Here is a 25143-nt window from a genome sequence, read left to right as displayed (position 1 = left end):
CCCTAATAAGATGCAGACAGCTCTTCAACAAATAAAGTCAAAAATGGTACTTTTCCCTTGAACCTACTACAGTTGTCTGCATAAAACCAAACAAGTCTGCATAAAAGCAAAACTAAAATAACAACTGCAACTGCAGCCCCCACGACCCAGCCAGGACCTTTATATGGCAATCCTTCATAACAACCCATGCCCAAAACGCCCTGCTTAGGGGCTGCATTTTGCCATGCGGCAGGCGATAACATGGAGCATGACATGCCATGCCAGGGTTCCAAATAGCCAAGGTTATTCGCACTCTGACTGAAACATGCACACTTTTCAGTAGCAAGCAGCAACCTGTATATCCCCATGAGGTGGTTTAATGCCACCAACGTCCCCTTTTCTCTGCAGCAGTACCTGACTTTTCTCCTCTCCACGCAATCCTCAGTATGGCCACAGTAAACCCTAATTCTGAGATTTCAGCTTTGTCAACCCTAAATTTCAGTCTTTAGGGCAAGAAGTGACCAATTAAGTACTCAAAGGTAAATTCATCAAACTCAGAGTGCTTAGTCCAAAAAGTCATATCCGTAGTCAAAGAGAAGGAAAGGGTGAAGAGCATAAAGAAAGAAGGATGGGCTCCTCGTCGTAAAAACAGAAACGTGAATTTTTAATACTTTTGCGATTATTTAATTAAAAATAGCATAAGAATCTTCATGGAACAATACTTAGAAAATAAAGGGGAGAGAGAACATGACACTAGGGACCAGAAGATGGGCTAGTCCCTGCCTTGAGGAGATTTTCTATTAATGGGCTAGTCCCTGCCTTGAGGAGATTTTCTATTAATGGGCTAGTCCCTGCCTTGAGGAGATTTTCTATTAATACTGAACTTTTACAAACATGTGAACCGGAACAGTTTGCACCATACTCTGTCCAGTGTCTATTCTGATGCATAAAAAATGCATGTGTTCATGAGCCTATTGGCTGAAATTTGTCATACCTGTAGCCGGGAACGGCTATGTTTGTTTCATTTTGGAGTCTTCTTGGTGGGCACGATCCCTACTGTTAACTGCTCACTTATGTCTGAGCGAATACCCTTGGTGAAAACTGCTTCCAGAGTTCCTCAGGGTGCTGAAATTTGCGTGAACAGCCAGTACTACGCTTGTCTGAGTGCGGCTATTCCCCACAAAATTGCACAAGAAGCTCCTATGGCTGCCCTCCACCTTCGCCATGGGTTCTATAGTCTCTGCACGGCCTACGAGAGAGCCAGAACGTGAAAACGCTGAGAGGAGAGAGAGAGATGGCTGAACTGAGAGCTGAGAGAGAGAGCTCTATGTGTGTGTTTGTGCTCTGCCGACACCACCTCCAACAGGGAGTGCTACCCTTTTTATACCCTTTTAGATGCGCTTAGGGAGAAATGAAATGAAATGTTATATTAACGTCTTCAAAAGGCCACAATGACCTATGAGACCTGAAAGTTACAAAGTGGTGGATCTGATACAAAGTCAGAGTAACAAAATAACCTAACAACAGTACAAAACAAAGATATATACTATGGGGTCCTAAGTTGGTCGATGTGAGCCAGGAAAAAAACTAAGCAGAATAATGGGCGGCTTGTTGGGATAGCTGAATCACAAGAGATCTAGCATCGGTCGTTGGCGAATCTCATCAATTTCCTCCATGGTTAGTAGTTTGACCGGGCGTCTTGTATGCCTGGCCAGCGTGCTCCGAATTTTCTGTCGTAGCCTTCGTCGATGCTGTGTAGTTCTTCGCAGTCGCGGGCGCCTGGATTTCCCCAGTTCAATTGCTCGGTCAATCAGTGTGCCTCTGGTGTGAGACGAGAGGGAGCTCTGTTGTGGGAGTGGCTCTTGCGGCTGTCCCGTGTCTGCTCTGAAGAAGTCTATGATCCGTCTTTGAGACTGGCTAGCCTCGCCATTCATCAGGCTATCTCTGTGTCTGCGCAGCTCGAGCAAGAACAAACCCAGGCATCTCTGATCTTCGTATCCCATGACTCTTGAGAGTGGTCCAAAACCCTCTCTGAACAAGCAATGGCAGCGGCCTCGTATCTCGTAGTAGACGGGGCAGCGGCATGTATAGTGTAGCTCTGTCTCAGGTTCCATGTTACACAAGGGGCATGTCCTTTCCTCTACTCGTACTCCGCTATATCTCTCAGTCTCAATCCGCAACTGGTGAGAAGATGTGCGTAACTGGCCAATAGCACATCGTATCCCATGAGACAAGTGGGTATCCATGTATTTGGGTCTCGCCACAAAACCATCTTCCATAAGTTGGAGGAGGTGGTCTCTGTAGAAAGCCAGAGAGAGAGAGAGAGAGAGAGAGAGAGAGAGAGAGAGAGAGAGAGAGAGAGAGAGAAGGCTCACAGAATTGCCAACGTTGGAGCTTTCCCAATACTTAGCCTCTTGGCATGGTACATGCATGATACACATTCTCTGACGTATTTATCTATGTCAGTTCTTTCTTTACATTTGTGTCCAAGTCCAAAGGTGAGAACTGAGCATAGAAATGGTTTTTGAACTCCTTCCAGTCTTTGGGTTTGCGTCCTTCCAAAATTGTAGTAAGCCACCGATTGCTAGTTGTATCCTTAAGATACATGCTAACATGCCACAATTTGGATCGTTCTCAGAAGATGCCTTCTGTGAAGGCAACCTCGAACTAACGAATGAAAGCTAAAGCCTTATTGACAATCCTCTTCCGTTGTAGTATTCGATTTTGACATCTTTATCTTGAGCTTTGAATGTCTTCTTCTTCTTGTGGTGTCGGGACCGCTTCTTAGAGATAGCTCTAGAATCTTTATGCACAGGAGTTCTGCGTCGACTCTCGCTTTGATCCGGGTCTGTTCTTTTGCTTCCCTTGGTTGATCTACGGCCTCTTCTGGATCTACCTATAAATCTTTGTCAGGGACTATGTTGTCCAAGTTCTTCATGAAGGAGTAGTTAGGAGAGTAACTCCGTGAGGAAGAAAGATCTTCTTCATGCTGATAGGAAGTTCCCACTCCAGGATCTCTCTGGGCCTGTATTGGAGCCCCAATCTGCGGTATATCCTGAGTTGGCTGTCGGGAATTCTAAGGTGGCTCTTTCACCCAGTGTGACATAAAAACGCGTTTCATGTAGATGAAACCCCGAAACTCCGAAACCTATGAAACGTTTTGCCGAAACGCATGAAACAAACAGGAATTTTTTATGAAACGTTTAAAATTGGGGCTTTTTTCCCAGAAACCCAACGCTGCAGTTAACAGATGATTGTGGTCCCTAAAACTTATGGTTTGTGACATTGAATTAAGTTTGAACTTTGTTCAATAGAAGTACTTTGCTAAATGAATCAATGATGCATCAGTTACGATTCATGAAACCAGTGGCTGTGTTTTAACTTTCATCAATACTGAACATCTCTTTGATCGTGCTCGCTTGAAGTCGCTTCTAAGCAGTGAGCACCGAGCAGTGAGCACGTCTCTTTCTCTCTCTCTCTCTCTCTCTCTCTCTCTCTCTCTCTCTCTCTCTCTCTTGTGGACATTAAAGTCTAGAGTCATGTGTGCTACATTGTATACATATTTATAATATTTTATTAATATATAATTTAATGCCGTTTATGAAACTTGTTTCATGTTTTTGACGCTATGAAACGAAACGTTTCAAAACCTCGAAACCCCGAAACGACCAAAACCACGAAACGTTTCATGTCACACTCCTTTCACCATCTTTGCTTTCCCCTTTTAAGGGTCTTAAGCACTTGTTGCACTTGTGACTGAGCCATAGCAACCTGCAATTCTGCCATTTGTTTCATGAGGCGCTCAAGCTTTTCTGCTTGTACTGCCATGACGGGTATGTTTCTAACAAGAATCGTCTCATCTTGTAGAAAAGGAACAGAGAGGACCTTGCTCTAGCCTCTAATACCACTGTCACAGAAATGGAAGCGTGAACTTTAAATACTTTTGCGATTATTCAATTTAGAATAGGAGGCTCGCTGCTGCTAACGTGCCCCCCCCCTTTCGCTTGCACGTGTCGCCCCTTCCCCTACTGTGCGTGGTGTCACAAAGTGATGACGTGGCGGACAACAGAAACCCTAAAATTCCTGCAAACCCTAAAATCTGCCAGAAACCCTAATTCGCAGCAAACCCTAACTTCTGGCTGAAACCCTAAATGCAGCAGAAACCCTAACCCTAACCTAGGGCAGCAATGGAGATGCCCGGAAATTACGGGACGCATGATGACGTGGCAGCTGGTACGGATTTCTGCTTTTTGCGGCGTGAATTAAGGCAACCAGAAGTTGCTTTTGCATCAGTTTTGGCTACGCAATGAGAAAGAGAGAGAGATTGCTTTTGCTTTCAGAAGCTCTCTGTGAGAGAGGGAAAAGAGCTTTTGCTTTCAAGCTTTTGGGACTCTGCTTTTGGCATCCCTTGTAAACCTTAAAATAAGTGGCTTGGGCCTTCACTTCTCAGAGCATCTGGACGCAGAGTCTAAGAGTGAATCCCGACCCACTCTCTTGTACTTTGAACTGATTAATATAAAATGAAATACCGAAAGGGGCGCCAGTCTTCAGGGCCAATATCTCTAGGCACGGAACTCCGCCGGGCCAATGCAAATCTCTTGTGATCTGTGAATTGTTTTGAAGTGGTTATTTGGTGCTGTCGCGATTGATTCTTGACTTGGAGTGTCCAAGTCTGTTATGGTGGTATCAGAGCACAGCCGATTTCTCTTCAACGGGAAATCCGATCCCCAATTTTTTTTCCACGGCACCTATGGCTTCACGCAAGGATCGGTCGACTCCCTCTCCATCTGGAGATGCGGGCAGGGATCACAACGAAGATCCCGGCAGAGAGTATGGCTTGCCTCGGCCTACTCAGGCAGAGCGGCGAGAGATGGAGCGTCGCTAGTTGAGCGGCGATGCAACGAAGATGATGCTCAATTTTGCGAAGGACCCAAAATTTGCCAAATATATGAGCGAGACTTCTTTTTAGGAAGTGCATGAGCAGTGGCAGAAAACCACTACACCACCCCCAAAACCCACTCTCAAGAAACCTTCTGCGCACAAGAAATATTCAGAGAAGGAATTAGAAGAGGTGGTTGATGCACGGATCGCCCGGCTTTTTGACGCGCAAAAGAAAGCCAAAAGCATGGCAAAAAGCAGAAGAAAAGCATTGACTTCCCGGGGTATTTGGGTCGTCAGTCGACTTTTGACAAGGCAAAGAAACAGAAAAGCATGTTCGATTTGAAGGAGTACCCAGTTCTTCTTCTTCTTCTTCTTCTGACAATTCTTCTAGCTCTTCAGATTCGAGTGAAGAAGACACAAAAGGTAAAAAGCGAAGTAAGAAACAAAGCTTCGGAAAGGGCAAGAAAAAGGCAAAGAAGGCTAAATCTCGCCCAAATCCTGACAGTTCTACTGAGGACTCGTCTACAGACAGCTCAGATTCTAATGATGGAAACTTCTATGCGAACAAGAAGAATTTTTACAAAGCCAACCAGTATGACTTTTTCGAAGATAAAAGCAAGAAAGTCCAAGAGTTTAAAGAAGGTGACCACTCGATCAAGTTTGATCCTTTTTCAGGATACTCAGATGCTTCGAAGGCTTTGTCTTTTATACAGCAGTTTGACATCGCTTTCGCGGGAGGACGCTATTCAGAGCACTCCAAGATTCGCAGAGCTACCTCTTACCTTAAGGGGAATGCTCGTACTCGGTGGTCCACGCTTCTTTTAAACAAGACTGCACCAGTTAAATGGCTGAAATTCAAAAAGCTTTTTATTTCTTCTTGGTTGACACAAGAATATGAACGAGATATACGAGCTGCTTGGAAACATCTTCAGATGACCAAGAAAGATACAATCAATGCTTATTGTGAAAGATTTTGGAGCTCTTTTCTACCCGCCTCTTCATTCAAGAAGATCACGTTCAGAGAACAGATTGAGCGGTTCACCTTGGGTCTACCTACAGAGATCCGAGATCACTGCTTGGAGCAAAAGTCAGCTTCTATTCAGGAGTTGATGAGTCATGCGAAGCAGGGCTTTGCCATTCACTCTGGCAGTCTGACTTACCCCACAGATGAGAACATGACACAACGAGCCGAACAGACTTCTGGGAATGAAAGTAGAAAGAAAAAGAGCAACCCAGAGAAAAGGGATGCACAATCCAAGCTTACTCCTCAGGAGCGAGCTCGATTCATCAAAGAGGGGAAGTGCTTTGGATGCGGGGAACAGGGACACATCTCCGCGAAGTGCCCTAAAAAGGTACAGAAAGAACAGAATCATAAGGACGACGACAGGCCTGAGAGTTCGAGAGCAGCTGAGGAACGTGGATGAAAAGGCAAGATGAAAACAAGACTGGTTCCAGATTGTGTGGGCACCGATCCCGACACCATGGATGAGAGTACAGAACTTTGCCGAGCTTGGGGCAAAGTGAAAGATCAAGAGACCCTGATTTTCTTTGATGGAGGAGACAAGGCCAACTTCATTTCACTGGAATTGGCGGCGCGACTCGAGATTACACATGATCGGATGGGACCACTTGCAAAGGCAGTTCTAGCGGCACTCGGCAGGGACGTAGCCATTACACTTGTCATTGGCAAACTTCGGTTGCATTGTCAGGGGTATTTGGGGCATGAGGACTTCTTCATAATGCCTTTGGGGGGTTGTGATGTTCTCTTAGGGATTCCCTGGTAACACAAGAACAACGCCGTGGTCGATTATCGGGCAAGAAAAGCGACTTTGACTACAGAAAAGGGCAGACAATTGTACTTGATATTAAACTGAAGGGCGAGTCTGTCCCTATTGTATCGGCTTCGGCCATTTCAAAATTAATGAAATCCAGACTGTTTGTTTACTCGATCTTTATGAAAGAATTCAGCGATAAGGATAGGACAAATATGTCTAAACTTGATAAAGAACGCCAAAATTTTCTCCACTCTCACGCCGATTGCTTCTCAGAGGGCCTACCAGGAGAGTTACCACCTGCTCGTCCTGAAGATCATACCATTGATCTGATACCTGGAAGCACACCACCGAACCGGCCACCTTACCGTGTGAGCCAAGCACAGAATGAAGAGATCATGAACCAAGTGAAAGACCTCTTGGAAAAGGGTCTTGTCTTGCCTAGTACTTCACCAGATTGCTCTCCAGTGTTGTTGGTTTTGAAGAAAGACGGATCTTGGAGGATGTGCATCGATTATAGAGCTTTCAACAAAATCACCATCAAGAACAGATTTCCGATTCCTAGGATCGATGATATACTCGACAGGTTACAGGGATCCTCGTGCTTTAGCAGGATTGACTTGAAGAGTGGATATCATCAGATCCGAATCGCGCCAGGAGACGTCTACAAGACAGCCTTTCGGACTACTTTTGGAATATTTGAGTTTTTGGTGATGCCTTTTGGCTTAACCAATGCTCCTGCGACATTTAACCGGATGATGGACAGGATTTTTCGAGAGTACAGACTATTTGTTGGCAATTTCTTTGACGACATCATTGTTTTCTCCAAGAATGAGGCAGAACACAGAGATCATTTGCTTCAGGTCTTTCATGCATTACGAGATCACAAGTTAGTGATTAATGCAAAGAAAAGTGAATTTTTCCTACCAAAGATACACTTTTTGGGACACATTGTCTCAGCAGTTGGAGTGCAAATGGACCCGGCCAAGATAGAGACTATCCGTGATTGGCCCGATTTGAAGAATGTCCATGAAGTTAGAAGCTTTTTGGGACTGTGTTCGTACTACAGGCGGTTCATACGAAACTTTGCAGAGGATGCTTCCCCTTTGCATATCTTGACACAGAAAGGAGTCCCTTTCTCGTGGGGATCCACAGAGGTGACTGCCTTTCGGACCTTGAAAGAGAAATTGACTACGGGACCAGTTTTGACTTTGCCGGACTTGCAGAAGTCATTTGAAGTATATTGTGATGCTTGCGGTCGTAGTCTGGGTGCGGTCTTGATGCAAGAAGGCCATGTCATTGCTTACGAGAGCCGATTGTTCTCTAGGCCGGAGATGACAGCACAGATATATGAGAAAGAGCTTTTGGCGGTTATCCATGCTCTTACTCAGTGGCGGCATTACCTACTTGGAGCGGATTTTACTGTCTTTATCGACCATCAGAGTTTACGCTACTTCTTGTCACAGAAGCAGCTTCCGGAAAAGCAGATGCGGTGGGCAAACATCTTGTCACAGTTTCACTTCTAGATTGTCCATGTGCAGGGACAGAAGAATGTGGTGGCAGATGCTTTGTCTCAGAAGCCGTTGGTTCTGGCTATTTCCGCGATACATCATAGGAGCTTCGAGGATATGGTCGATCAGTATGCCACAGATACAGATTTCGCAGATATTTTCACACGGATACGGGATGGGGAGACAATAGTTGGATACTCCCTTCGGGAAGGCTACTTGATGAAAAGACTACGTTGTGCGTTACACAGCCGTTGAGGGAAAAGGTTATGACTGAATGCCACTGTCCACCTTTTACGGGTCACCGAGGCATTGCTACCACCATGAAAGGGGTAGAGAGATACTTCTTTTGGCTGAGACTCAAAAAGGATGTGGAAGAGTTTGTGCGCAGTTGCTTAGTATGCCAGAAGGTCAAGTTTGACAGGCATAAGGCACAGGGATTGTTAGAGCCTTTACCTGGGTACTGCTTTTGCCAAGGTTCGCGAGACTTTTCTGAATTCTCAAGAACGACAGAAAAAGGCAGCGGATCGCCATCGTCGCGACATGAAATTCAAGGAGGATGATTGGGTGCTCTTACGTTTTGAGAAGGCACGCCTACGAAAGAAAAAGGGAAAGGAGAGGCTTTTTCAAAGCTTAGTATGCGATACTACAGACCTTTCCAGATCACTGAAAAGATAAATGACGTCTCCTTCAGATTGAAACTGCCAGATACTTGGAGGATTCACAATGCATTCCATGTGAGTCTCTTAAAACCTTTTAAAGGTGATGTGCCTGATGATGGGGAGCTTGATGAGCAACCCGAAGTGGAAGAAAACAAGGAGATCCTCGTTCTTGAACAGATTTTGGCACATAAAGATACGAAGATTAAAGGTAAAGTCCGAAGGTAGTTCTTGGTTAAGGTCAAGAATTATCCTGCACTAGATGCGAAGTGGATGGAGGAGGAGGACCAAGCAGATGCTCCTCAGATTGTGAACTTTACCTCGATGCTTTTGGTTTAGCATAGTCTACTCCAAATGGAACCCAGAATTCAGCTTGGCCGGAGATTTGGTGCAGTGGGATGCACAAGAGGGGAGTCACTCCGCTCCTTTGTCAACAGATGCCTTGATTTAGATACTAGAGTCACTGATGTATCTTTGAGCTTCAGGGATACTGAGAGCTGACAGTATTCTGCTGTATGACTTTATGAAATGGAATGCCTGATAATGATATTGATTTGTTCTTCACTTCTTTTGAGTGCAGGAACTGATAGACGAAATGATTGCAGCATTTTGGTCTACTTGATCTCGAATAGACATGGTTGCAATAGGGGTTAGTCAATCGGACATCGATGAGGTCCCGATTGGACCTAGATGTGATTGCTAACTACATTGCCGATAAGTCATGGTCTAAGATCCGAATGAATGTTGAATGTCATGTGATGTCCTGTGATGTCTGGTGATGTCCTGTGATGTGACTATCGATTTGGTACATGTGCTAGATGTGTGTTCCTAGTACGTAGGTACTAACAGTCAGTGTCTGCTAAGATGGTTTATGGCTTTTGTCGGTTTTGCAGGCGTAATCGCAGTCGATTACAATGCTTTCAAGAGGGGGGTATGTCACAAAGTGATGACGCGGTGGACAGTAGAAACCCTAATTTCTGCCAGAAACCTTAAAATACTTGCAAACCCTAAAATCTGCCAGAAACCCTAATTCGCAGCAAACCCTAATTTCTCCAGAAACCCTAACCCTAACCTGGGGCAGCAGGAGAGATTCCCGGAAATTACGGGGCGCATGATGACGTGGCAGCTGGTACGGATTTCCGCTTTTTGCGGTGTGAATTACGGCAGCCAGAAGTTGCTTTTGCATCAGTCTTGGCTACGCAATGAGAAAGAGAGAGAGATTGCTTTTGCTTTCAGAAGCTCTCTGTGAGAGAGGGAAAAGAGCTTTTGCTTTCAAGCTTTTGGGGCTCTGCTTCTGGCATCCCTTGTAAACCTTTAAAGAAGTGGCTTGGGCCTTCACTTCTCAGAGCATCTGGACGCAGAGTCTAAGAGTGAATCCCGACCCATTCTCTTGTACTTCGAACTGATTAATATAAAAAGAAATACCGAAAGGGGCGCTAGTCTTTGGGGCCAATATCTCTAGGCACGGAACTCCGCCGGGCCAGTGTAAATCTATTGTGATCTGTGAATTGTTTTGAAGTGGTTATTTGGTGCTGTCACGATTGATTCTTGACTTGGAGTGTCCAAGTCTGTTACACGTGGCCTGCTGTGCGTTGTCACTGTTGCGCGTTGCACGCTGCCCCCGCTTGCCAATAACAGTTCGTTGTGTGCTGCAGTTTCCAGCCAGCGCACCCCCGCCTCCTGTTTTTCGCAATTGCCGCCTCCTGCCCTCTCGCTCGCTGCCCCCAGCCCAGGCCCGCACAATTGTTTCCCCCCCTGCCTGCCTCACAGCCCTCAGTCGAGATAACTTCCCCCCCTCCCTCGGTTTTGCTCGAAGGACTCGCCCTGCTGCGCATTCGTGGTTCAGTAAGCCATCTTCAGCAAGGCTGGGCGTGCCCTCATCCCTACCGCTCTTCTATTAGCAGCAGACACAGATGGAGGCTTAAGCTTCGCCACAGAGAGACTCTGATAAAGTACCCTCACTCGACCCCGCTGAGTCCACCATTCAACTTGCTCTCACACCGACAGAGCATGCGAGCCTAGCCGCAGAGGTGAAACGCCTTCAGGCGACTTCCGTCATCTGCAAGATTTTCGGCACCAGACCCAACAGAGGAGAAGTGCGTGATCTTCTCGAGGCCCGCCTGCTCGCAGAGGTGGGCAAGATCTTGGATGTTCAGTTCCTCGGACGCGGCTACTATCAGACAGAGTTTGAGACTTCCGAGATGGCGTCCAAGGTCATCGCAATGAGCCCCTTGGCCATCCGAGTAGTTCGAGCCCACTTTCGACCGTGGAGGCATGGTTTTGATCCAGCTGCAGATTTTCTGGTAGAGGAGGCAGACCTTCCCATCTCCGTCTGCTTTCCTGGTTTGAGGAGGGAGTACCTGCCACTTTTGTCCAGGATACTCTCAAAGATTGGGATTGTCTTGGATCCCCTCGGTACGTGTTCTCGTTTGGGACACCCACACCCTCCCGAAGGTCATCCTACTACCTCGGTGAGTGGGGGTTGGTTCCGCCAGAGCGTGGAGTATTCGGGCCTCCCGAATCAGTGTTTCATTTGCAGACAGATGGGCCATTTGGAATTCATGGATTCAATAGAATATTTGCAATTTCTGCTCAACGAACTTCACGACATTCTTTCGCGGCATCCTCAGCAGAATCTTCCAATGTTGCAAAGTTTTCAACAATTTTTGAACTACATATTACCCCCTCTAATGCCCCAGGTGGTACTTCCTCCTCCGGCATCAGAAAGTACGAGAGCTTCCCAACGGCAACCTTCTCAGCCGTCTGTTCCAATCGAGGGAGTCTTCAAGAGTATGGTGCAGCCATCTGACCCTGATCCAGTGCAACCGCCTTTGCCATCGCCATTGCCCCCACCTCCATCACCACCACCGCCACCAGGCTACAATGGTTGGAGCCCATATGGATACCCTTATTATCATACCCGGGATATGCGCCTAACCAACCCAAAGATTTCAAAGATGGTGGCACGACAGTCAAATTTTTCACTTTTTCCAGGGTGAAAGATCACAAGAAAGCATTGCAGTTCCTACAGCAATTCGACAACATCTATGCTTTAGGGAACTGTACAAAAGAATCCAAGATTTCTCAAGCAACGGGATTTCTTAAAGATACTGCTATGCAATGGTGGAGTTCAATCGCGACATAACCGCATGCTCCAAGGACCTGGCAAGCTTTCAAGATAGTTTTTGCACGTAGTTACATGACTTCTCTGTTGGAAGTCCGGATTTTGGCAGAGTGGGGCAACTTGAAAATGCTTGCCACCGAAACCATGGACAAATATAACCAAAGGTTTCTCGACGTGTACCTTCCGGTGTCCTTCTTTAGATCTGTTCCCTTGGAGGCCCAATGCGAGCGATACACCAATGGACTACCATCACCATTGCAGGAATATTGTCTATCCAAGCAAGTCTCCACCATGCAAGAACTTATGGACCATGCCGCAGCCGGCTACAAACTGATGAAGGGAAAGCTAGAGTTTACCACAGAAGAATCTCCGGCCACTAACCACAACTCTCGCCAGCAAAGAACAAATTCTCGAAATTCTCGTGAAAGTCAACCACAAAGGCCTCGTTTGACACCTCAACAACGAGACACCTTACAACAAGAAGGCTGAGGTTTTGGATGCTTTCAAACAGGACATAACTATTTTGGTTGTCCCCAACACACTGACAGACCCGCGGAGCTGACTCCTGTGTCGACGGTCGACAGAAACTCAGGACCATCTCCAGCCAAACGAGCTAAAAAGGCTATTGGATTAGTCCCTGACATCTATGGCATATGCCTTGAAAGTACAAATGAATTGTGTCGAGCATATAGCAAAGTCAATGGCTTCAAAGCCCTTATTTTCTTTGACCCCGGAGCTACAGAGAACTTCATCCATCCAAGATTCTTAAAGCAGATGCACTTTGATTATGATGCAGAGGGTGGAGAAATTGAAGCTGAGCTAGCCACGAGGCAAACTCAGAAAGTGGTACCGCTCATTGGTGCTCTTCCAGTGACTATTCAAGATTATCATGGAAAAGCTGATTTCCACATCATGAAGTTGGGCAATTGTGATGTTCTATAAGCATGCCTTGGCATGACAAGAATGATGCGACTCTCCAGGTTCGGAACCGAACCATCACCAAGATGCAGAAGGGCAAGCCAGTCGTCCTCAAAGTTCGGTTGTCCGAACAAAACTCTGAATGAACTCTCTAGTTGTTTTATAGTTAGATACTTTGAACTTCGTTTGAGAAAGTATTGTTTGAAACTTTGTTTGAAATGGATGGTATTTGTTTTGAACCTGTCTTGGTGCCGATATGAAATGTTTGACTCTGGTTTTAATACTTGTTTCAATGATTGGTGATTTTACTCCCGGGTGGAGGGTGAGAAATGATGTTTGAGAATGCTTGTTCATACTCATGGCCGGGACCCTTGTGGTTATTTGCGGAGGGAGTATTGAATGATTGAAAAGTGTTGTTACTCATGGCCCGGACCCTTGTGGTTATTTACGGAAGGAGTATTAAGAATTCTGAGTAGTGGTTACTCTCAGCACCTCCAAACGACGCAGGCTGCGGTCTGGGGGGCGTTTGGTTGTAAAAGGCCTCTATATCTCATGGCCCGGACCTTTTTAGGTTATTTGCGGGCAGCTCATGGCCCGGACCTGGATGGTTATTTGCGGGGGGAGTATTCATCGGCAGCTTTATGTTTCTATGTCTTGTAACATGCATATGTGAGCATTTGTGTTACATTGTGATGTGCCAACCACTGAATATTCCTAATTGGCTGAGCTTGCCTGGGTATGTAATTTTAATGCATCAAGACACTCGTGGAAGACCAGTACGGTCTGGGTGTGATGCCTAATTTTACTATGCCGGAATATCAAGAGTTCCGATCTGGACGAAAGGAGAAGCTAACTCCTTGATCAAAAGAGCCAAGAGGAGAAGCTAACTCCTTAACAAAAAGAGCAAACTGATTGTCCCTCGGAATGACCCTCGGAAATTTTTGAGCTAACTTGAGTTGTTTTGCAGATATTTTGTAATCGCGGACGATTGCTCTCTCTCAAGAAGGGGAGATGTCACAAATTGATGACGTGTCAAAGCCTTGATGAAGGGAGCCAACTTGCAGATATCGGCCGAGGGGCCTAAACCCTAAGAAGAACAAATAACAGAAGAAGAAGTCCTACCAACTTATGGGGACCCCGTCCGATGGGGCCCCAAGTGACATAAAGGAAATAAACCAGGACCCACACACACACACACACGAGAAATTGCGTAGCTGCTGATGACATGGCAGATTTTCAAAAATTACGCTGGTTGATGATGTGGCAAGCTGTACGGATTTCCGCATTTTGCGCTGGGCGTTGGACGTGGCAAGCTGTACGGATTTTCGTGAATTACGCTTGTAGCTTTTTGGCATTGTTTTTGGGACCAGAAGCTTTTGAGTTTGAAGGCTTTTTACTGTAAACTGCTTTTGGGGCCTAGGGCCTTTAAATATGAAGTTAGGGCTCATTCTTTGGCATGCTTCATGGAGAAGGTGCAGAGTCTGGAGTACCGGCTTGTACTGTGTTGATGCAATATGAAGAAATACCGAAAGGTGCGCCAAGGTTTGGGGCCAATCCTCTCTGGGGTGGATTTCCGCCACTCCGTGTCGCGTGTCGTCTCTCTCTCTCTCTCTCTCTCTCTCTCTCTCTCTCTCTCTCTCTCTCTCTCTCTCTCTCTCTCTCTCTCTGCGCTGCGCGTTCCTTCCAGCGAGTTCCCCGAAGTCCCGCGCGAAGGGTTCCCTGTAGCCCTGCGCTTGCTCTGCAGCGTTGTGCTGCCTCTCTTGTTCTGCGTGCTACTTCTAGTCTGCTTGCGCGCAGTTCTCTCCTGCGCTGGACTGTCCTCCCCTCAATTCTGCACGAACTGTGTGTTCAGGCCCTGCCTCGACAGTCAGCGTTGTACAGCTTGTGAGGTCTTCTGTTCAGCACATGGTGGGAGACGGGAGCATCGAAAAGGGAATATTCCATAGTCAAGAGGTATTCCGAACTGAGTTAGAATTGTGCACCAGAGATGAGACAAGCACTTGAATGAAGATGGATGTTGAGTATGCTCTGAGGAAATACAATTGCTTTTTGAAAAAGTTCAAAACACAGGAGGAATTCCTACAGGAACGTTCAATCTCGGCCTTTCCGGATTTTTCCGAATTTTCGCATTCTCAAAATCCTGTACTTTCAGACCTGCAGGGATTTATTTGCAAGGAATTTGGAAACTGCAGAGCTCACAGATATTGCAAATTGACACATACAGAAAGCAAACACATGCCATGTAGGCTGAATGGGGAAACATATGTATGCATAATTCGGTGCGTATAGGTTGCTCTCTCCTCTCTCTCAGAAAGTGAAACAAATAAGGCAAGACAAATGGCGGCGCACTACATGGTCACAAGCAAGAGGATGACAGCCATTGAAAAGGAGTTGAAAGAATGCAAAGCCCACATGGATGAGTGGAAGAAAGAGAAGAATTTAATTCTCGAATGGAAAAAGAGGGAGGAACAGGCGAGGGAACTAGAACGCAAGGAGTTCCAGGATGAAATTCAAGCTTTAAAAAGTAGCATCTCAGCCCTTCGGGAGGAACTCGATGAAACCAAAGAGGGAAGACGCCTTGAAGATGGGGAAATTCAGCCATCAATGATTGACGAGCTGAATAGTATACGAGCACAAGTCAAAGAAATAAAGGAGGAAGGAGAAATGAAGACCTCATGGGTGGAGGTTCTCTCCAAAACGCAAAAGAAAATGGACGAGGCTGAAAAATGGATTGAAGTTGTCAAGAAGGGAAAGGGCAAGGAAATTCCGACTACACCCGACATCATCAACAAAACACTAGAAGAGGAACAACGAAGAAGGGTACGCGCTCTACACGTGAGAGTGACCGGCCTAAAAGATTCAGATATGGTGGACCAAGAGGTGAAGAGCCTCATGTCCATGATGGGGGTGGAGAAGCCCTCGCACATACAAGCTTGGAGAGTGGGCAAGAAGAGTGAAGGTAATGGGGAGAGTTCAAAAGGACGGGCTCTCATTTTGCGCTTTCCCTCCATGGAAGAAAAGAAAGACTTTTTAAAGAAGAGGCCAACCCTCAAGAAAACAGGTATCTTTTTAGGAGATGATCTTACGCTCTCACAGCTTGCACATATGAGAGAGGTCATGCCAGAGATTATAGCAGCAAGGGAGAAGGGGAAGTTAGCTTTCTACAGAAATGGGCGAGTAGTGATTACAGAGCACCGCTCTACATGACGGTGCGAGACCTATGGGACCACTCTCAGGATGGCAGTTTGGAACTGTAATGGTTCGTATAGACTTGATGTGGGGGCCTTTGAGGATAGCTTCAGAGACAGAGACATTGTTTTCTACTCAGAGACTCATCAGGCTCCAGGACAGTTGATGCCGCACATATCAGGATACAGATGGGAGACAGCTTGTAGGACATGCACCAGAACTGCGCATGGGACTAGAGGATCAGGAGGTGTAGCAGTTCTTTTCAGAGAGGAGCTCCAACCACTATTGCACATAGTTCGGAGAGATGATCAGGCCAGATACTTGTGGGTGAGGCTGAGGGCAGAGACTGGACGTTTCTTGTACATCGCCATATGCTATTTTCCTCCCAGCACTTCAGTATATGCTTCACCCAGAGGACAGTCTCCTTACTCTGTACTTGATGATGATATCTGGGAGTTCTCCAGAGATGGAGACATCATACTCCTAGGGGATTTCAATGCCCGTACAGGCAGCTCACAGACAGTCTTCTATGACACATCAGAGGAGATGCTTAGAGAGCTAGAGCCAGAGGAGTTGGGACTTGAGAGATGCTCACACGACAGAGAGCATACAGAGTATGGGAGATACCTGAGAGAGATGACGACTACTCACAGTTTAGCCATACTGAATGGCTTAACGACTTTCCCATTGTCTACAGGTTTTACTTGTTTTCCACATAGACATGGGTCCAGCACTGTAGACTATGTTCTGACACATCCGAGCTTTATCTCTCACATTCAGGATTTCACAGTGGGGTCCAGGTCAGTTGGGATAGCAGTAGATCATGCACTTTTAACATTATCAGTCTCCTTTGAGTACAATACATCTCAGGCCTCACGGGGTGGTGGACATACACGCTATACTTTTACACCAGAGACTGACTCAGTCTATGTAGAGGAGATACGTAGGCTTTTATGCACATCAAAGCCAGTATACACAGTGGAGGAGATCACATCTATGCTGACAGTGACATTACATGGGGCAGCGACAGAGGCATATCCACACACTCAGCCTGGGCAGAGACGTCGTTCTGGGCACATGCCTCAGAACAACTGGTATGATGAGGAGTGTCGACAGAGGAGAGCTCAAATACAGCGGGACCTGACATTGGGAGTGATCACCCATAGACAGTCTCGCATTGCTACACGACGACTAGTGCGGCGGAAGAAGCGAGCTTTCTTGGTCCAGATGGAGGAAGATTTATATCAGCTCTTCCTTAGTAGAGATTCAGGAGAGGCTTGGCGTCTATTCCATGAGAAGTCTCCCCCACCAGTGATTACTTCTACAGAGATATGGGGGCAGTATGCAACATCTTTATACACTGTACCTGGACAACCACCATTACCAGACCCACCACAGCCATGTCCGGCTACGAGCACCTTCTTTACCACTGAGATGGTACAGGAGGCCATTAACAGGATGAAGACCAGACGGGCACAGGATCATGAGGGTTTGGTAGCAGAGCACATTATACATGCTGGGGATTTGTTGGCAGAGATGCTTGCACGGCTATTCAACCGTGTCATGTGTGAGGGTCTCCCTGAGTCTTGGAGATTATCTACTATTGTACCTATCTTCAAGACAGGTGACCCCACAGTGCCGGGGAATTACCGTACTATCATGGTAGGACACACATTGGCACGGTTATATGCATCCATCCTCGAGCATAGGCTGAGCAGTTGGGCAGAGATTATGGGCATACGAGCACCTGGGCAGGCTGGTTTCAGAAGGGGTTTCTCCACACTAGATCATGTCTTTACACTCAGAGCTATCATTGAGGAGGGTCGAGCACATGGTAGACGGATATACTGCAGCTTTGTGGATTTTCGCAAAGCCTTTGACACAGTGCCGAGGGCCAGATTGATGCACCGGCTTATGGAATTGGGGGTACCCACAGAGCTGATGTGGGGGATCATGGCATTGTACAGTTCAGTGATGGGTCATGTACGCACATCAGAGGGGATATCCGACATAGTTCACTCCACCATCGGAGTGAAACAGGGATGCCCACTGTCCTCTACTTTATTTGGTATGTATGTTGATGGGGTCTCTGATTATATTGACAGAGGAGGAGATAGAGGTGCTCAGCTTGCAGGGACATGGATCCCTCTTTTATTGTATGCTGACGATATCGTGTTGATATCAGAATCGCCAGAGGGTATGCAGAGACATTTGGACGCATTGCATAGTTTTGCAGAGGATAGTGGATTGTCTGTCAACCTTGGTAAAACCAAGGTCATGGTATTTAATACCACGCCACAGTGGGTTAGGAGATCAGCACCTACTTTCACATATGGACAGGACAGTATGGAGTACACTGATGCATACACATATCTTGGGGTGGTCTTTAGTGGACCGAGGTTCACACTGAAAGTGGCAGCAGACACTAGATTGACTCGTGCCTATGCAGCCCTAGGTGGTTTAGAGAGGATTTGTTCGCAAGTTCAGTTCCAGGAACCTCGAACAAAGCTCTGGCTTTTCGATACTTTGGTCGCTTCAGTTATGCACTACGCGGTTCAGGTTTGGGGACCGTCTATTGACAGTGCTGGATGGACTAATATGGAGAGACCCCTGATATCTATGATTTCTAGGCTGATTAGAGCCAAGGCCTCAGTCCCACATGACATCATACGAGCGGAGCTGGCTGCCCCACCTATGGAGGTTGAGGCACTCACCAGGTCAGTATCATTTGTACACAGCTTATGGGACACCACCAGGGACAGGTATGCCAGGCTTGCTCTCGAGTCATCCAGACAGCTGGCATTACAGGGAGATACATCATGTTGGTATGCACAGATGAGCACATGGTTTCAGAGGCATGGTTTCAGCATGGACAGGCTGCCCCCTTTCCAGTATTCTCTTGATGCACCATCCTTGGCTCTTACACGGATGGAGACTACTAGACTCATTCGGCAGGATCTTATCCAGCTTGATAGCAAGAGGACATGGATAGAACCATCACGGGAGTTGGGTACGAAGAGGGTTTTCTATAGAGAACATCTTCTTCAACTCACGACAGACGGATTTGTCACACGGCCCAGTTACATGGACACACATCTATCTCATAGGTTACGATGTGCTATTGGCCAGATTCGCACATCTTCACACCAGCTTGGGATTGAGACAGGTAGATTCAGAGGCATACCAGCAGACAGTAGGATATGTCAGTTATGCCATGCAGAGCCAGAGACAGAGTTTCACTACATATGTCGATGCACAGTCTACTATGAGATACGGGGACGCTTTCATTGTCTATTCAGAGATGGTTTTGACTCGTTAGACAGAGTCATGAGATACCAGGATCAAAGATGTCTCGGATTATTCCTACTTGAGATTCAGAGACATAGAGACGCTCTATTGAATGGGCAAAGACAGAGACAGTCCCAGAGACGCATCTCAGATTTCTTCAGTCTGAGTACCACAGAGTCAGAGGGGACACCACCACCAGAGAGCTCGGTTCCCACCCATACACACATCAGCGGTACTCTCATTGATCGAGCTATAGAGTTAGGGAGATCGAGACGACCGCGACTGAGGAGGGGAGCCACGCAGCACCGGCGGAGATTGCGGCAGAGGATCCACAGGATTCTAGCACGACACCCAGAATGTCGATCGGGATAGGCTTCATGCTACTGTTATATTGTATCATGGTGACACTGATCCCCACTTTGTACCTTTATGGCATGATACCATTGCTCAGCCTACCAGCCACCCATAGGAGTCGGTAGCACTCCTATCAGTTCTTTGTTTGTAGTTTTCTTGTTTGTACCCAGACTTGGTACTAGACTCATCATTGTAATCAGTTGGTCTCATAGGTCATTTTGGCCTCTTGTAGACGTTAATATATCATTTCATTTCATTTCTCTCTCTCTCTCTCTCTCTCTCTCTCTCTCTCTCTCTCTCTCTCTCTCTCTCTCTCTCTCTCTCTCTCTCTGTTCAGTTGTTATTGAGTGCTAAAAGTCTGTTTCAATCTGTTCTTTTCTATTGGCACATGGTGCCCGTCTTGTGACAGGACGCACAGGCTGGTTGTCACAAACTGCTGACGTGTCAAAGCCCTGAAGAAGGGAGTCAACTTGCAGATGTCGGTCGAGGGTCCTAAACCCTAAGAAGAACAAGTAACGGAAGAAGAAGTCCTACCAACTTATGGGGACCCCGTCCGATGGGGCCCCAAGTGACATAAAGGAAATAAAGCAGGACCCTCACATACACACACACAAGAAATTGCGTAGCTGCTGATGACATGGAAGGCTGTACGGATTTCCACGTTTTGCACTGGCTGATGATGTGGCAGGCTGTACGGATTTTCGTAAATTACGGTGGCAGCTTTTGGGCATTGCTTTTGGACCAGATGCTTTTGAGTTTGAAGGCTTTTCACTGTAAACTACTTTTGGGACCTAGGGCCTTTAAATATGAGGTTAGGGCTCATTCTCTGGCATGCTTCTTGGAGAAGGTGCAGAGTCTCGAGTACCGACTTGTATTGAGTTGATGCAATATAAAGAAATACCGAAAGGGGCGCCAAGGTTTGGGGCCAATACTCTCTGGGGTGGAACTCCGCCACTCCATGTCGCGTGTCGTCTCTCTTTCAGTTCAGTTGTTATTGAAGTGTTAAAAGTCTGTTCAGTCTGTTCGTTTCTATTGGCACATGGTGCCCGTCCTGTGACAGTGGTATTAGAGCATCAGGCGTGTGCTTTTCTGAAAGCATACCGGTCCTACAAAAGAGCAGACAGGCGTGTGCTCCCGTCTTCATCGCCGTGTCTTACAAGGCATAAGCCATAAAGAACCCAAGACTTGGAATTCATGGATTCAGCAAAATATTTGCAGTTTCTGCTCAACAAGCTTCATGACATTCTTTCGCGGCATCCTCAGCAAAATCTTACGATGCTGCAAAGTTTTCAACAATTTTTGAGCTACATGTTACCTCCTCCTCCGGCACCAAAAAGTACGAGAGCTTCCAACTGGCAACCTTCTTAGCCGTCTGTTCCGATCGGGGGAGTCTTCAGGAATATGGTGCAGCCATCTGACCCTGATTCAATGCAACCGCCTTTGCCACCGCCATTGCCCCCACCTCCACCACCACCAGGCTACAATGGTTGGAGTCCATACGGATACCCTTATTATCCATACCCGGGACATGTGCCTAACCAACCTAAAGATTTCAAAGATGGTGGCATGACAGTCAAATTTTTCACTTTTTCAGAGGTGAAAGATCGCAAGAAAGCATTGCAGTTGCTACAACAATTCGACAACATCTATGCTTTGGGGAACTATACAGAAGAATCCAAGTTTTCTCGAGCAGCAGGATTTCTTAAAGATAATGCTATGCAATGGTGGAGTTCAATCGCGACACAACCGCATGCTCCAAGGACCTGGCAAGCTTTCAAGACAGTTTTTGCACGTAGTTACATGACTTCGATGTTTGAAGTCCGGATTTTGGCAGAGTGGGGCAACTTGAAAATGCTTGCCATCGAAACCATGGACGACTATAAACAAAGGTTTCTCGACGTGTACCTTCCGGTGTCGTTCTTTAAGTTCATTCCCTTGGGAGGACCAGTGCGAGCGCTACACATTGCAGGAATATTGTCTCTCCAAGCACGTCTCTACCATGCAAGAGCTTATGTACCATGCCGCGATGGGCTACAAGCTCATGAAGGGAAAGTTGGAGTTTACCACAGAAGAACCTCTGGCCACTAACTAGAACTCCCGGCAACAACGAACAAATTCTTGGGAATCCCGTGAAAACCAACCTCAATGGCCTCGTCTGACACAACGTCAAAAAGACGCCTTGTTACAAGAAGGCCGATGCTTCAAATGTTTCCAAACCGGGCATACGTTCAATACATGTCCTGAGCGAGCCTTGATGTCCTCAGTGCAACCTTTTGCTCCCACGTCGAACAGATCCCCGCGGCCACCTCCGGCCAAGAAGGCTAGACCTGCTATTGGACTAGTACCCAATATTTATGGTATACACCTCGAGAGTTTTAATGAATTATGCAGAGCTTATCGAAAAGTCAACGTCTTGAAAGCTCTTATTTTCTTTGACCCCAGAGCTATGGAGAACTTCATCCATCCAGAACTCTTGAAGCACACTTTGATTATGATGCAAAGGGTGGAGAAATTGAAGCTGATCTAGCCACGGGGCAAACTCAGAAAGTGGTACCGCTCATTGGTGCACTTCCAATGACTATACAAGATTATCATGGAAAAGTCGATTTCCACATTATGAAGTTAGGCAATTGCGACGTTCTCTTGGGCATGCCCTGGCACGACAAGAATGATGCAACTTTCCAGGTCCGGAACCGAACCATCACCGTGATGCAGAAGGGCAAGCCCGTTGTCCTCAAAGTTAGGTTGTCCGAACAAAACTCTGAATGACCTCTCTAGTTGTTTTCTAGTTAGATACTTTTAAACATTGTTTGAGAAAGTATTGTTTGAAATGGATGCTATCTGTTTTAAACCTGTCTTGGTGCCGATTTGAATTGTTTGACTCTGGCTTTAAATACCGGTTTCAATGATTGGTGATTTTACTCCCGGGTGGAGAAGTGAAATACTGTTTTGGTATTGTTTGAACCTCGGAACGACACAGGCCGATGCCCGGGGAGCGTTTCGTTGTATGCTAGAAAACCTCCGAACGACGCAGGCCGATGCGTGGGGAGCGTTTGGTTGTATGCTTGAACCTCCAAGCGACGCAGACTGCGGTCTAGGGAGCGTTTGGTTGTACACTCCTCTGAGCTCATGGCCCGAACCTTTTTAGGTTATTTGCAGAGGGGGGGGGGGGGGGGGGGGGTGACGAGGTAGTCGTTGAGTAGCTTCATACCGGAGACCGTTTGTCTCGGGGGAGTGCTCAGCGGCGTTGTTTGTTGTGTCTTGTAATATGCATATGTAAGCATTTGTCTTGCATTGTGATGTGCCAACTACTCAATATTCCTAATTGGATGAGATTGCCTGGGTATGTGATTTTAGTGCATCAAGACACCCGTGAAAGATCGGTACGATCTAGGTGTGATGGCTAATTTTACTACGCCGGAATATCAAGAGTTCTGATCTGGACGAAAGAGAAAGTTAACTCCTTGATCAAAAGAGCCGAAAGGAGAAGCTAACTCCTTAACAAAAAGAGAAAACTGATTGTCCCTCGGAATGTCCATCAGAATAACCCTCGGAAATTTTTGAGCTAACTTGAGTTGTTTTGCAGATATGCTGTAATCGCAGACGATTACTCTCTTTCAAGAAGGGGAGATGTCCCACTGCTGATGTGTCAAAGCCCTGAAGAAGGGAGTCAACTTGCAATTGTTGGCCGAGGGGCCTAAACCCTAAGAAGAAGTAACAGAAGAAGAAGTCCTACCAACTTATGGGGACCCTATCCGATGGGGCCCCAAGTGACATAAAGGAAATAAAGCTAGACCCACACACACACACACACACACACACACACACACAAAAGAAATTGCGTAGCTGCTGATGACATGGCAGGCTGTACAGATTTCCATAAATTACGCTGGCAGCTTTTGGACCAGATGCTTTTAAGTTTGAGGGCTTTTCACTGTAAACTGCTTTTGGGGCCTAGGACCTTTAAATATGAGGTAAGGGCTCATTCTCTGGCATGCTTCATGGAGACGGTGCAGAGTCTGAGTACCAGCTTGTACTAAGTTGATGCAATATGAAGAAACACCGAAAGGGGCGCCAAGGTTTGGGGCCAATACTCTCTAGGGTGGAATTCCGCCACTCCGTGTCGCGTGTCGTCTCTCTCTTTCAGTTCAATTGTTATTGAAGTGTTAAAAGTCTATTCAATCTGTTCTTTTCTATTGGCACGTGGTGCCTGTCCTGTGACACTGGTACCTCCATTGAGACCAGCGATCAAATAGCTGACAGTTGACAACAGGTGCGTCGCCACCGCCGACATGGGCAAGCTCGCCCCACCGCTCCCCATGGTGGCCAAACTTCTACAGCTCAACAACTCTGGGCTCCAACTGGGAACCGTTTTGACCTCCTTCAGCAGGACCCGCCTGGGGAGGCCCCGTCCACTTCAGTTCCTCCACCTCCACCCCCTCCTCCCTCAGACGCAGCCACTCCGCCTCCCTCACCTCCCCCACCTCCACCTATGGCTCCCGTCCCTCCTCTATCCCCGGTGGGACCCACAATCTCATCTCCCAACCCCTCCACCTCTCCTCCTCGGGGGATGGGGACTGGCCACGTGTCTGCCGCGAGGCGACTGCTTTCACTACGAGCCGTGTGGCTCGAGAGGGACAGCCCCACTTGAGGCCGCCTTTCTTGGTGCAGACTTCTCCTTTTGCAGCAGTCCCTAGAGGTTTGACTAGCTTGATATTTGCAAACGTTGGGACTTCTTCGACTACAGTTTCACTTGGTTTCTGGGTGACTCTCCTCTGACCTGGAGGAGGTTTGCTGTCGAGTCCATGTCCTCTTTCTCGCAGCTAGAGGCTTTGAGGCTTTGGACACAGCGGTGGGTTTCTCCTTCCCGTTGTGCAGTAGGGATCCACAGAGTGGACCCAGCACACAGTTCTTGACTGGTTCCAAACATAGGCTACTGAGGTCTCACACCACACAGGGGACTTAGGGGTGACAGATCTGGTGCAGACACTTCGGCCTCTGGCCAAGTTCAGCGTGACGCCTCCGGATGCAGTGGGTTACAGGCATATTGTGGTGCATTTGTTTGCTGACACTCAGAGCCCTCCTTGTCATGTATTTGTACATGAGGATTCTTGGACAGATTATGTAGCCCTTTGATCTGCACGCTCGGCTTGGACCTGAGCGGGACAGTCACTTCTTTCGCGCTTGTCTAGAGGTCGTTTGGATGCGGATTACTCCCCTTCCAAACCGGCCTCAAAGATAGCGAGGTTGGCTGCTGTGGCAGCATCAGTTTTCTCCCACCGACTCCATGAGGATCATCTCATGGAATGTGCAAGGATTAGGAGGGCCCCAGTTTTAGCATCAGCGGGGTCGGTTGCGTCAGGAGCTTCAGAGATTCCTTGTGGGTGGTGAGATTGGTATTCTTATGCTACAAGAGCATCATCTTTGTGAGAGTCGCATTAGACGGTGTGGTCAAATTTTGTGTGGTCGCT

At 47.0% G+C, this 25143-nt stretch overlaps 1 protein-coding gene across 1 annotated transcript in view; it reads right to left on the bottom strand.

The window, feature by feature from the left end:
- LOC147461692 (protein S-acyltransferase 10-like) overlaps window positions 1-25143 on the bottom strand; it is a 45319-nt gene that overhangs the window by 2682 nt on the left and 17494 nt on the right. The gene's annotated exons all lie outside the window — the stretch shown is intronic.

The sequence above is a fragment of the Adiantum capillus-veneris genome, chromosome 3 (assembly GCF_014529385.1).
Source record: "Adiantum capillus-veneris isolate H3 chromosome 3, ASM1452938v2, whole genome shotgun sequence".
NCBI lineage: Eukaryota > Viridiplantae > Streptophyta > Polypodiopsida > Polypodiales > Pteridaceae > Adiantum > Adiantum capillus-veneris.
This window is presented reverse-complemented; position numbering and strand designations above follow the sequence as displayed.